The sequence below is a fragment of the Homalodisca vitripennis genome, chromosome 1 (genome assembly GCF_021130785.1).
Source record: "Homalodisca vitripennis isolate AUS2020 chromosome 1, UT_GWSS_2.1, whole genome shotgun sequence".
Classification (NCBI taxonomy): Eukaryota; Metazoa; Arthropoda; class Insecta; order Hemiptera; family Cicadellidae; genus Homalodisca; species Homalodisca vitripennis.
This window is the reverse complement of record NC_060207.1, coordinates 223275382-223290571: the sequence shown is the minus strand read 5'-3', so window position 1 is coordinate 223290571 and position 15190 is coordinate 223275382.

The window sequence follows — 15190 nt, the reverse complement described above, 5'->3', positions numbered from 1 at the left end:
AATGGTTTGTTACTATTTTTAGATATAATTAAAACGGTTTCTTAGTTTTTCATTTCCTTACTGTTTAAACTGTGTAACTTAAAGTAGTTTTTTAAACTTTCGATTACTCAGATAGCAATTCTTTGTTACGAGAAATCTATAAAGATCTGGTATGATTTAAAATTTTAATTAAAGAGTTAGCTTTTTTTAGCTAAATACAGCATGGGTAATTTTTATAAACAGTGTTTTTAATATTAAATGTAATTTTGAACATTAACATGTTCAGTTTAAGAGGCCAAACGGCGTTATTGTGATCCAAAGGTAAACAAATTACTTATGTTTTACAAAACACCGTTTTATTCATAAATTCACATCTGGTTCTGTTTTACTTGTATTTTTTTATATATCAATATTTAATAATCTTGTAAACGTTACTGTGTTCTCGTAACATAAGTAGTTTTACGAAAATATATAAGTAAAGAGTGAAAAAAGTACATAATAATTTCTGAAAAAAATTTTTAGAGAACATTTTTTAACCCATTACTTTATTAAAAAAAAATAAAAACCAGGTATTACTTTTTTAATCTTTACATAAAGAATGTAATGACAAATAGAACGAAATTAAAATAATAGCTCCAGCTACTGTATTAGTGGATTTATAATCTTTTCAACAATCTATGTCAGCAAATAGCGAATTTCACTACAGCGTTCTTGTGTCTCAGTTACAACAGCGGGTCCACACTGGGACGTTCAGTCAGCAGTCTCAGCGCTTGTGGTGGTCATCGTGCATACGTCTGTGGAAGTAAAAGGGTTAAACTAAGTGCAGATTTGTTATAATATCACGTTAAACCAACACTTTTTATTTTATATGAACATGAATATTATACATGTATATGAATATGTGTAGGTGTGTCTATACGCGCGTTCCCTTTCGTGGTTCGTAAGCATACAACAAACAGGTGTTCATACCACAGCATATTACCTTATTGAACTCTTTGTCTTTTATACAAGTACAACATTTCCTAACAAAACTAAATACAGTATAATTGATTTCCATTGCAGTTCGGAAGTCTAAAAATGCATCTGTCTCCGTATATAGAGTACTTCCCGCTGATCATACGGGCCGGTACCACATTCAACTACCGCACCGGCCAGTTTAGCTGCCCATTATTGGTCTGGGTAGTCATCTCCTGTCTAGCCGTCATCGCCAGCAACACTGTCATCGTCGCTAAGGAAGGCATCTCCAACGAAATACTCAACGGCCAATCTTATGAGACGTTCATCTTTATCTTCTTGATTTTGAACATTCCTGTTATGATTCGGAACAAGGACAACATCCCTGAAATTATTCAACTTCTTCTGAAACCATTCGGTGAAGCCTCAGTCGTCTCAAGATATTCAGTAATCGTTCAGAACTACAAGAAATGGATCAATATCTTTGGGCACGTGGTCATCTTTAACAACTTTTTCGTGATCAGCTGCGTCACGATGGTGCTAGGACCCTTGCTGACTCTGCCCTTTAAGGGGTTAAAAGCCCAAATCCAAGAAATGCCTCTGCCTGTAGGGAGAATCACGTTCTACTCAGAATCGTACGCGGTTTATGCTGTAGCATACTTGGTTTCTGCAACTGCGATCACTTCTGTGTGCGCGTTCTATGCCTCCTGGTACCTGGCGATGATCTACTCCTCGTTGAAGATCAAGGCCATGATACAGCTGTTGATCGAGAACCTGAAGGAGTTGGATTCCAGAGCTGAGATGCACTGCTTTTCTACCCTTGACATCTCTCAGCGTCGTCTCACTGGCAGAGAAAAAGCTATACTTCTCCAGAAAATCACTGCAGAACTTCTACATGAAGCAATACGAGACCATATAGAGATAATCAGGTAGGTGGTGTAAAAACATTGGAATTTTCTTTAAAGAAATTTTAACTCATTTTATGAAAATGTAACCAATTTTAGCCAGCTAAAAACACAGATTGGACACGCTCTTTACACCTGCAAGTCTTATTTCACTATTAAAAAAAAATAATGTGTGTAGTATTGTAAATACTACAAAATCAGTATTACGATACATACTTAGCACTGTGCCTTATATAATCATAACGACTACAGTTTTAAATTTTAACAATTATGGGCTGAAAATAAAAATTAGATCAAAATAAAATTACTTTTTAGCGTTAGACCATAGGGGACTTGTTTATTACGTCGTCTTGAATTAATATGAGTTGCATAAACTTTTATTTTGAGCTCTAGAAAGAATGATGCAAATATGCCAATAGAGCTTTTGTTAAGGTCACGAGAAGAAGGATTGAATGACATGTGGTTATGGAGATTTCTCTTGGAGTTGGAGTCTGTTGCTTTGTTTTTGAGTTATTAGTTTCTTAACTGTATGAAATCGTTATTAGCATTGTTATATAAAAACTATACAAAATGATTTAGCAATTAAAAAAATTATTATATAAACATTTTAAGATACTAGCAATTCCAGTTTATAATTTTTTCATATTCTAACTTAAATTAAATGATGAAATGAGTTTTATTTAGCTCCAAGCAATAATTAACTTCTAAATTTGAGCATTCTCCGATATGTCTCAGAGTTAATACAGTGGCTTTTCTTCACAGAGGATGTGTAGTTTATTATCTATTAGGCATTGTTGAATGAACTAAAAAGGTTAATATTTTATTTAATTCAAAATAGCATTAATTTATGAAATTTTAATAAATCTTTAGGTTATAAGATGATGTGTGTTATATTTAGGGTTGTAAATATGATAACATGAGTTGATATTTTAATCTATGTTATGATATTATGGTAATGACTAATTGGCACCTACACACCTTGGAATTTCAGTATTTTTGTATGCGTTTACTTACTTATTCAGCAAACACCATAGAATATGATTTGTAAGAAAGCAGTCGCTTATTCTTATGGACATTTTTTAACTTATCTTTTTTTTAATTAAAATCTCAATTCCAGGGTTTTTTACTATGTTATTTTAATATCATTGTATAATTCATTGATAAGCTTGCATTGTGAACAAAATTATCCATCAAGTGCATTATTATGCATTATGAAAATTTATCCATTACTGCTTTCAGCTACACAAAGATAGTGGATCGAACTTTTCGCCAGTCTTTGCTGCTCTTCATACAACTGGCAGTCATCATCTGTGCCTTGTTGGTCCATCAAATGATGACGGTTAGTGAGATAGCTTATTACCAAGGATAAAGACAGATAAACGTTCTTTTGAAGAAGTCGTAAGTGCCACTGAAACAACAATGTTAAGTTTATGAATAAAGTAATACCGTTTTGAAACCCTCTTAGTATCAGGCGTATATAAGAGAATAATAAAGCTGCTTAATATTAAAACGCTTCTGAAAATTTTATTAAATTAGTTAATATAATATATTATTAATGTATTCTCAATATTATTTCGTTTTCATTTTGATGGGCTGAGTGCATGTAAGTCTTATCTCGGAGGTTGGGCAAAAACCGTCTCTACATTCAATCAGGGAAATGTTTGAGCTTAAATAACAATTCTTCACTTTTCACTCAAAGAAGAATTGTACGTTTCTGATTTATAATAAAGATTTATATCAATATATATACTTAAATTAAGATTTAAATTCAATGTACATTCCATTCATATATTTACAAATATATTGGTAAATTTATCGCAAAATTATAAGGAAATATGAACTAATTCCACAAAATAGTATATTAGTAAGAATACTATATAGCCTTACAGAATTTAATACCCATTATGAAACTGACCCCAAAATTACAATACGTGTATATTTAACAATAAGGAAAATAAAAATGTATATCTAATGCACTTTTTGCCATGAAAAATTTCAAAAGCAAACGGAAATTTTTAATAGTCGTGTTGTTTTGGAGTTTTTTCCAATAACATCTAGAGGTGAAGAAATTTACTAACCTCGTGGAGGAGTATCGTGATTTTAAAACTATTCCCTATCAATTGCTTTATGTAGTTAGTATATTCTTGTATTTTACTTTAGAGATATCGTTAGAACGGTTCAGATTTTTACAAATGATACAAATGTTATAGAAAATTGAATTACTTCTATTCGTGTCAAAATTTCGATTTAAAAAGGTCGAATTTCTTCGTTTTAATGTTTAAACTGTAAAGAACTTTAAAAAGATGTGCTACATGGCGAGTGTTTTCATTCGAAATTTTTAGATTGTGACATGGAATCCTCACTCTTTGGACACTGTATTTTTACATATAAAATAATTGGGGATGATTTAATATGGAATCTTTTGAAACCATACTTGTACAGTTAGTTGTGTAACCGCTAGGAATTTGTGACGGGTGGTCTGGAACACCCAGTAGGCAGGGTAGCGATATGATATTCTGAAGTGTGATAAGTGTTTACTAATACCACTTGAATTCCCAAATGGATTATGTACTCTGGTGTTTCTATTCCCTTTCTTAGAGCCGATGTCTATAACGTGTCGATGCCGTGTCGATCGAGTGAAAATATACCGATTTCCGTTCTAAGAGGAATATTATTATAATAGAAGTAAACATTTACTGATGTACTATTAATTATTGATGAGTTTTTATATATGCACAGACTAGTTGTTAGGTGTAAAGATGACCACTTGTTTGCGTACGTTCTTCACACTAACAAATTGACTAAATGTATTTGTAACTACTAGTAAGTCATCTGTATGTTTAGATGAAGAATCAGACGGTTCAGGACTACTTGGTGAAGGGCAACATCACGTTCGCCGCTCTCTTCTCAATGGGGGTGTTCAGCTACTGTTGCCAGAGCATTATCACTGAGGTGGGTCCCATTAACTATTTCATAAAGGAAATTATAAAATCAGTGATAGAAGTGCACATTCAATTTAGTTTATTCGGAGTATTTGTTTTATTTTGTATCTACTAAAACATACTAGAAACACGGTTTTTTAAATATCTTTTATAGTTTTCAAGACCATTTAAATGTCCATTTAAAATGCAATTCCTCTACCTCATTATTCTTGTTTTGGGAGTTAGTGTCAACACAAAATTTTACAACAAACCAATTGTGGTTTAATGAATATTTCTGAATTGTCTTGACTTTATGTACATAGCTTAAAAACTTCTAGAGAGGGGTTGTTTGACATTAAATCCTTATGAACATAATGATAATAAATTAAGAGAATGCAACATGTGATTTTAATTCGTAAGAAGTAATATGGATTAATTTCCCTATATATGACAATTCTTTTTATATATTTTTATTCATTCAATAAAAAAGAAAATGTACTAAAAAATAACTCAATCTTTCATTAATTTGAGATATAAATACTCCGAAAGTGTTTTATCGGGTACATTCGAAAAAAATTTATGGTTTGTTTAGATAAAACTAGTGGTGGGACCAAAATCAAATTAAACTAACCTATATTAGTTATATTTCAAGATGTGCTTATATTTATTGAAGTTTCAGCATAATTAAATTATTGCAAACACATACAGTTTTGAGTTAATTGTACCCACAGTTAAGTATGAAAAATGTATAAAAATAAATGTTAATGAGTTGATAAGAAGTAAATTCACCTAATTGACCTTTATTTGAAAAGTAAACCCTAAAACCTGTATAAAAAGTATGTTTGTAGGGTTTTCTTCTCTGTTCACTCAGGATAAGTAACTGAGTATACTTTTTACGGATTAGGCTTATGAGTACCTCTGGGCTGCTTCCGAAGTGACAGGATGTGCGGTATGGGTGAGGGTGGGCGTTGGGAACCATTTCCCGGCTAGATCCCACTGTACGTTTACCATGAGGAGGGAAAGTGGACGTTGGGTCAGTCATCCCACCTTGAATGAAGCAGTTAGACACTTTAAGTCATAGACGACAGAAGGAAGAACTTTCTCCCCGATAGGTTTAAAAACAAACCAATAACAGTCAGGCAGTCTCATCTGCTCCAACGATTATCCTCCGTAGTAAACTAGACATACTAATCATCTATTTACCTCAATATCTTGACTTTTGTGTTTATTTAGTCATCACTCTTGGGTGTTAAAAGTAAGAATCACGATAATAACTCTATCGTAAATGTCTAATGTTTTATAATACAATACTTTAATACTACAGAAAGTAATGTTACTGTATTTCATTTTAAAATAACCATTTTTATTAATCCATTTTGATAGATGAATGTGTTAAATGACCCTATATGCATGAGACACTACATTCCTATTTAGAATTTAGCGTATTAATTCCTATAATACTTGTCGCTCACAAAGAAGTTGTGAAATATACAGGTGATAAATGTTGGTACAAATACAATTTTTTTAAATAAGATAGTGGTACAATTTAAGAGCTTTTAATAGTGCCAGGTTATTAAAACGATAGACAGACACCCTAAAGTTTTAAATAATATTTTTTTTCACTTCCTTTTTAAATGCAATCCATAGCATTAATGATACCTTTTTTAAAACCCAATTTTAAAGATTAAATTATTCATAAATAATCAATACTTCAGGGAAAGTGCTCTTATCCGAAATTATAATTTATTTTGTAATTAAGAAGTAAACCCCCTTTTTTATTTATCGTCCACATATTGACTTAAAGTAATTTTTTTTTACATCCATACTTTAGATCACTTTAAGGTTACTCAAATAAATACACCAGTACAATAACCTCTATGTCCGTGGCTATAATCATGGTTTGCATGTGTGTTGAGGTCAAGATTTAAGCTGTATTATTTATCATTTTAATCTATAGCCAGCACAAAAAACATTGTTTGAATACCTATAAATGTGTGTTCGTTAGCATGGTGACTGCGGTAGGCGACGTACGGCCCCACAGGCACATTGAAAATAGTCGGTTTCGCTCATTGTAGACCGGTAGTGAAGGTATGAACTATGTTTTCCCAGTCAAACAAACTACACCGAACCCTGTTTCCCTGAAAGTGGGTCAAAAAACCTATAGACTTCATTGCAGACCGGTAGTGAAGGTATTAAGTATGTTTTCTTAGTCAAACAATCTACACCGAGCCCTGTTTGCCTGTAACTGGGTTAACAAACCTATACAGTTCATTGTAGACCAGTAGTGAAGGTATTAACTATGTTTTCTTAGTCAAACAATCTACACCGAGCCTTGTTTGCCTTTAACTGGGACAACAAACCTATATAGTTCATTGTAGACCAGTAGTGAAGGTATTAACTATGATGTTTTCCTAGTCAAAAAATCTGCACCGAGACCTGTTTGCCTGTAACTGGGACAACAAACCTATAGAGTTCATTGTAGACCAGTAGTGAAGGTGTTAACTATGATGTTTTCCTAGTCAAACAATCTACACCGAGCCTTGTTTGCCTTTAACTGGGACAACAAACCTATAGAGTTCATTGTAGACCAGTAGTGAAGGTATTAACTATGATGTTTTCCTAGTCAAACAATCTACACCGAGCCTTGTTTGCCTTTAACTGGGACAACAAACCTATAGAGTTCATTGTAGACCAGTAGTGAAGGTATTAACTATGATGTTTTCCTAGTCAAAAAATCTGCACCGAGACCTGTTTGCCTGTAACTGGGTCAACAAACCTGTAGAGTTCATTGTAGACCGGTAGTGAAGGTATTAAGTATGTTTTCTTAGTCAAACAATCTACACCGAGCCTTGTTTGCCTGTAACTGGGTCAACAAACCTATAGAGTTCATTGTAGACCGGTAGTGAAGGTATTAACTATGATGTTTTCCTAGTCAAACAATCTACACCGAGCCTTGTTTGCCTTTAACTGGGACAACAAACCTATAGAGTTCATTGTAGACCAGTAGTGAAGGTATTAACTATGATGTTTTCCTAGTCAAACAATCTACACCGAGCCTTGTTTGCCTTTAACTGGGACAACAAACCTATAGAGTTCATTGTAGACCAGTAGTGAAGGTATTAACTATGATGTTTTCCTAGTCAAACAATCTACACCGAGCCCTGTTTGCCTGTAGCTGGGACAACAAACCTATAGAGTTCATTGTAGACCAGTAGTGAAGGTATTAACTATGATGTTTTCCTAGTCAAACAATCTACACCGAGCCTTGTATGCCTGTAACTGGGTCAACAAACCTATAGAGTTCATTGTAGACCGGTAGTGAAGGTGTTAACTATGATGTTTTCCTAGTCAAACAATCTACACCGAGCCCTGTTTGCCTGTAACTGGGACAACAAACCTATAGAGTTCATTGTAGACCAGTAATGAAGGTATTAACTATGATGTTTTCCTAGTCAAACAATCTACACCGAGCCCTGTTTGCCTGTAACTTGTCCAACAAACCTATAGAGTTCATTGCAGACCGGTAGTGAAGGTATTAACTATGATGTTTTCCTAGTCAAACAATCTACACCGAGCCTTGTTTGCCTGCAACTGGGTCAACAAACCTATAGAGTTCAAGCGCTCTCTTCTTGTGATGATGACCGTCGCTACCCGACCTCTCCGCGTCACTGCAGGCGGAGTCAAGCCTCTCAGCATGGCGTCATATCGCTACGTAAGTGTTTCCTCAGATAATCGAGCTACTGCAATTTATTTAAGAGGATAATTTAATTAGTGAGTTTTTTTATACCGCTTCCTTCTAACAAATCTAAGTAAGCTTTAGTAATCGTTCCCAATATTTACTTATTTAATTATAACATACAATTGACGATAAAAATAGTTTTTGTGTTATATATATATATATATATATATATATATATATACATATATATCTTAAAAATTTCAAATTCATAAATCATTACTCTCCATGTTTTCTCGTGTATGAGATTTTGGAGGTATCTTATTAATATATATTTATTTATGAGTATACTAAGACTAAAATATCTTGGTTTTATAAAGTCTATTATAGCTAATACATGTATAATGTTTAATTTCAATAAATTACTAGTTTTCAATTAAACAAACTCAGCTTTATATTATATTAGTTATTCCAATACAAACACTACAAAGCATTAAATCTGGATTCCAAAACAGTGTTTGTAGCTGCTGTATACATTCCAGATTAGTTAACAGAGACCTGCCCGCTCATGTATGTTGTGATTTCCAGATGCTACAGGCCATATACTCCTATGTGAACCTTCTGTATTCTGTACGGGCAAAGTAGTTGAAGGAACATGTTCAGACACAGCATTATGGTACAGACCAGTACAGGTTATAGTCGGTATTAGCGTAGTAGAGACCGTAACTAACCAGTAGTGTATTATCAGTAACTTGTATTAATTGTCTAGTAATAAAATTTCTATATATAAACTGTAAAATTCGATTACTAATGTATTTGTAACAAATTAAACTGATACACTCTATCACAGTGTTTGTATTATTTAATTTACTTAGAGTCAATGAAAGTGTAACGTGTTTTAAAGGGGATTATTATGATTACTGTATTACAGTATTAGTGATAAAATGTAAAAATTTTTTAGTCCTTTTTGAATTTTCCTTTTCCAGGAAAAGGTTTCTGTGAACTATTACCTTAAAATTTTCATAAATAGCCGTAAGAAAGTTTGGAGAAAAGAGATGCCATTTTATTGTATAATATTACTGCATTTTAAATATTGTTCTTAAATAGGATTCAATGTAACTTAATATTATTTTAAGGCAACAAAAGCAACCGGAAGATGCAAGAGACTAACATCTATCAGTGATATCATTAAGTGAGTTACCCTCATGCAAAAATATCTTATTCGTCTACTTATTATATTAAGAAAGACTTCTGTTCGATATTGACCTTGAGTGATATTTAGAAAAGGAGAAATTCACAACAATTTTCATAGCAATATTAAAATATTAAATTTCAATGAACGATTTTTTTAGTTAAAACTGTGGCAGATATTCTTTCTAGCCTCGCCAAGCGAAGGTTTACTGAAATTTGATAGTTTTGGCAGCAAACATTATTGCCCACATGTATTACCAAGCAGTTATTAAATCATTCTTTTTTCAGACTGCAAATATTTTGTGATTTTTACGTGAACATCTTGGTTCTGGGCTTTATAATGGCCGGACCGTTAATTAAAGCCTTATTATTTAACTTTTCTTAAATTTAAAATTATAATATCTACAAAAAATGTTGATTAGCATTTCTGTAGTATTTCCTTCTGTAGTCCCGAAAATCGCTGTCAATTGCGAAAGCTTTGTCGTAATTGGTAATTTCAGGAGTTTAAAGTTTGATGCGACCACAATTCGTGATATTAATTCCGGATCCAGATTTAAATTGTAGTGCCACGTTAAAGAGTGAATACAACCCCAGAACGTGCATTGGCTGAACGTTAGCGAAGCGTCAAAGGTAGATAGGGACAGAGTGAATTTTAATTATGTTCACAGACAAAACACCCTCTAAAAGAGGCACACATGTGTTTTAACCCCCGGTATCATTAACCCCCTCCCGGAATTTCCTGGTATGACCAGATAATCTCCTGAGTACATTAAACCCTCTGATGTCTTAACCCCGGTAACATTACCCCCCCCCTCGGAGGGAATTTCCTCTGAATTAACCTGTCACCGAATTCCGCTTATCCCCGAATTTGACCAACACCCAAAAGGGGGCCTTGGGGCGTAGCCCCCAGCGAGCCGAAGGCGAGTTATGTATATGTTTAAAGCGTGATGTCGTAACTAACTAAATAATAAACTTATTGATTCATCCATGTCCTGCAGACTGGATGGTGCACCGCACGGGACCCCAAGGAAGCAATTATTCTCAAGGACACCAGGGCTAAGCAATATTTACCTTTTATATTGCCCCTAACATGCCGATAAGAAACGCATGACATATGTTAATAATTGAAAGTAAAGTTAAATACAATCAATTGTTCCGTGTAAACGTAGTAAAACTATATGAGTAAGTTAAGGTAGTCCTTGATACTAAATATAATGCAAAAGAATTCTAATAATATTCCCGTTTCGTAAGTTTTGTCACTAGACCCTGAAGAAACGCCACTTACCGACAAGCAATCCGTCAACACTGAGAGCCCCGCGGGAAATCAGCCGAGAAACGAGTTGAGTCTAAATCAAATATCTTTTTACTTTTATCTTGTTCACTCGATTGGTATTAAAGTATTTTTCGATCTCTCTTTCGGGTGTAATATGAATTAAATGTAATTATTAGTATTAAAAAAACTTCCTACTTTCATGTTAAACTTAAATTACGAGATTGTGAAGTGTTCAAACTTGTTTAAAAATTAAACACAACGCTTTCTACAATATTTCTGACTTTTATAGGTAATGCCTTACACTACTTAGTACAAAGTTATTATTTAAGGATGGGATTTTTCGCTACTTATAATAGCCCGGACGAACTTTCCAAATAAGTTAGGTCTATATTCATCCTAGGTACTCTAAAAATGTCCGTGTAAAATATCAGAACATATCAGTTGAGTTAAAGCAAAACAAACATTCAAAAGGCACTTACGCATTTATAACACTAATATTAAGATTAGGATTTTACTCCGTGTAATCACTACCAGTTATCACAGTTTAAAATAACGTCAGAATCAATCACCAGCTTTTTAAGACTGGAAGCATTAATAAATACGGTGAGTTACACCTAACAATAAATTGCTCCTAACTCACATTTAAAATAATGAGAAAATTAAATTATGTTCTAATTATTGTATTTAAATAGAGATATAGGCTTCTTATTTTAGTCTCCGTAAATGTAATACTGAGCTATATTTTTGAGCACATAGAATAAGTTATTTTAATAATGTCTTTTAATACACCAGAATTGTTCTAATCTTATTGACAATTTAATAATACTGTATAGTGTTGTTTAGATAAAATATTCAGCAAATACTAAGAATCTAAAACTTAGCATAATTTTACTTTTACTTTAAGAGGAAAAGGAAAGAAAAAGTCTACCTTGACGTCACCATAATATCAGTATTCATTTTGAAAGTAATAAGAGTGCAAACTAGTTTTAATATCAAGGCCTCCCTTTTGTGTGGCTTCAAATTAAATTATTCACTCTCCGCAACTTTGCATTTCTTTATAACTGCATTTTCTCTCATAAAGAGAAACTCTTAAGAATTCATTATACCTTTTTTAGGCAATGTACTTATCTATTCTTCGCTTGCACGACCTTACGTGTGCTTACATTCTTCGCTCAAAACTTGCATCACTTAACTAATTAAAATAATGACTCTTAGTGTTTTATGCCGCAACTGATTAGGTATATGTGAACCTTTGACTAGAGAATGGAGTAACCAAATTCCAAATGTCCATAGATATAGTCCAGTTTTCTGTTATTATCTATACCAAAATAATAGAATTCCCTTAAGTAAAAATTTATCATCGTATATTTAAAGAATTAAAAACAATTTGCTAGTAAGATATGGAGACTTGGATACAGACTTGATCGACTCCAAATAAATGAGGAAAGAATATTAAATAAATAATAATAATCTATTAATAACTACAATAAGGAAGAGTTCATGTTGCATTTATAGAATATGAATCAAGTCAAATAAGATAAAATTTATAAGTAATAAAATTTACGTCAAACAGTGATTCACTAAGTTCTGTGAGTTCACCAAGGATCATCGAGGAATCGTTTTTTCTTTGGCGTTATATTTTATGAATCTAACAAACGCACTGTGCCAAGGTACCCCGTGAATAATATTTTGAATTGTAAGGTTAATTAGAGTTTTAGAAATATTCATAAGTATACAAATTACAAAACAACAAGCTTCGAATAACAATTCGTTCATACGGTCTTATCAAAAATTTGTATTTAAGTTCGAACTACCAAATTACTATGTTTATAAAACATATTTAGTTTCTGCATGATTAATCTTCTGGAAATGATTAAATATTGTTATTAAATTTTTAATAAACTAAGTACTGTACTTGAATATATAAGGTTGTACGTAATTTGAGACCTTAAAATGCAACATGAGACCGAGGAAGGTCTCAAAACAGCCATATATGAAGGTTTTCATATTTCAAAATTTATTGATTGTGAAATAAATTGGTAGGATGGAAATGTACATTTTTAAACTAACTGGGACAAAACCGTGCCTAAAGTATAAATTGTTTAAAATTAAACAAACTAAAAAAATATTAATACCCATTTACATTCGATTCCCTAACTTCTCAAATATACTTGCGATTTCAAAAAAATATGTTCAATATATACCAGCATGGTTATATTGAGTTATGTATATAACATACCACAACAAAGTAAAAGGAATAAAATGGGAGGGCCACACGATCTATTACGTCATACTTTGGGTGAGGTAGTGATAGCGTTGTTTTAAATACCATATAAATCTGCTCCACTTTTAACCTTACTGTTGTAAACAATCGTTTACAGTATACAGTCTTCTCCTTTTTCTGCCTGTTACGGTCTTAGCACATATCAACGACCCAAGAGGATGTGCAGGATAAGATTAAAATGAGGATTACTCCATAAACATTCACTGAATTATTAAAAACTTCTATTGTATAGACTAAAGTGTGAAAAGGAACGTAGTGAATGGTTATTGTTTTTACTATGAGCGTCTTTAAATTGAAAGTTGGTAAAATGAAGTATCTATATCTTCTGAATGTGTTTAAATTTTCTGATATACTTAACGATAGTAAAGTCCATAATCTTTATTTTCATAACTATCTTACAATTTACATTATGATTAATGACAGTATCAAGGATTTTAAATGTAAATTGTCAAGACTTTCGACAGTACAGCCACACAGTGAGGTGACCTACCACTCTTGTATCACTCACTGTGAAACCACCCCCGGCTACAGTCATGAAACTGCAAGTGTTATGATGTGAACGCTAACACTCACAATCACTTAATCTGATTTTCGCTCCCCTCTGCTACCCTTCAAAGCAATTAGCCGTTTATTGTCAATTTCCCCTCCCCTGTATTTAATTATATTTGATTTAATCAAACGTTGCATTTACTTGCAGGATTTAAACACCGAAGTAAACAACAGCTTAGAACATGTTAAAAACTTAAAGAAATAACTTAGTAATGCATATTTAAATCGAGTTTTCTATAAAACCGTTCTTACCTTAAAGTTGCACACCATTACAAAATTAATTTCAAATAAAGGAAATGTTAAGTATTAATTTATTGGACGCATTTGAAAATTATGTCTTTTAGTACTCATGTCTTCATGATGTGCCTAATTTAATACTAACAAATTATTATGATCAGAGTACTCTACACGTAATGTAGCATTATAAAGGTGGTTGATTCAATGCGAGTGTCAAATTTAGCAAGATTTCACGGTCCGCTTAGTGTAGCGTCTGAAATTGGACACCGTCATATACTTGACTCCTGTAATATGGTGGCCATGTCCGCTTGGAGAGATCCAAAAAAATGCGACCAAGAAATTTAAAATTTTCTTTCTATCGTCTCGTCATCCGGAGCGTGTAAACTAAAAAAGAGGTATGTCTAATTAATTAGGTGTTCTGGTTATCTCACAAGGTGTATTAAGATGTGTTAGACACAATCTCTAAACACGGTGGATAAACCGAGTCTTCTGTACATAACATTGGTGGAGAGGCTTGCTGAACAGATTTAAAAAATATGGGGGGGTGAAAACGTTAAAATGGAAGTTGTTGCACCGTTCCGACTTCAGTACTTAACAAAAAGTATTTGCTTCAACGGGTCTCGATCACAGATCTCAAATTGTCAAAATGCTGACTGTTACTCCTCTGAGCCATTACTTTTTTCCATACATTATTTTTTTAGATCTTTCTGGGTCAAATATAATATATAATTAGACTAAAACTCAAAGGGTACATTTTCATAGATTAATTATATACACAGAAAGTTTGACACCTGTCTTATTGGTTAAAACTCATGATCATTTCAGTAAACTAAACGAATAACTAATTATTAATTTTTATATTTGTTATCTCAAATATTATTTTTTGACTAACCAAAGTTATGAGTCCTTTTGAGGGTGTTTTGAATGTTTATATGATATAAGAAGACAGAAAATAATAAAAAATGCACATGGAAATAATTACACGATGAAATTCAAGCTAGGTATTTATGGAACTAGAGCTCGCCAGAACCCGGTCTGTGCAACAGGTGGGTAAAATAACGCTAGATTTTTATATCCAGTTATCTAGGGACAGTTCCTTAGATGAGCATCATTACAAACTAAGCTAAATCAAAGAAAATAATATTAATAACTTACTGTAATTTCCACAGTATAAGAACATATGCTTCCTTTTAATTATTTTTAAAGAATATCCTTTAAAAT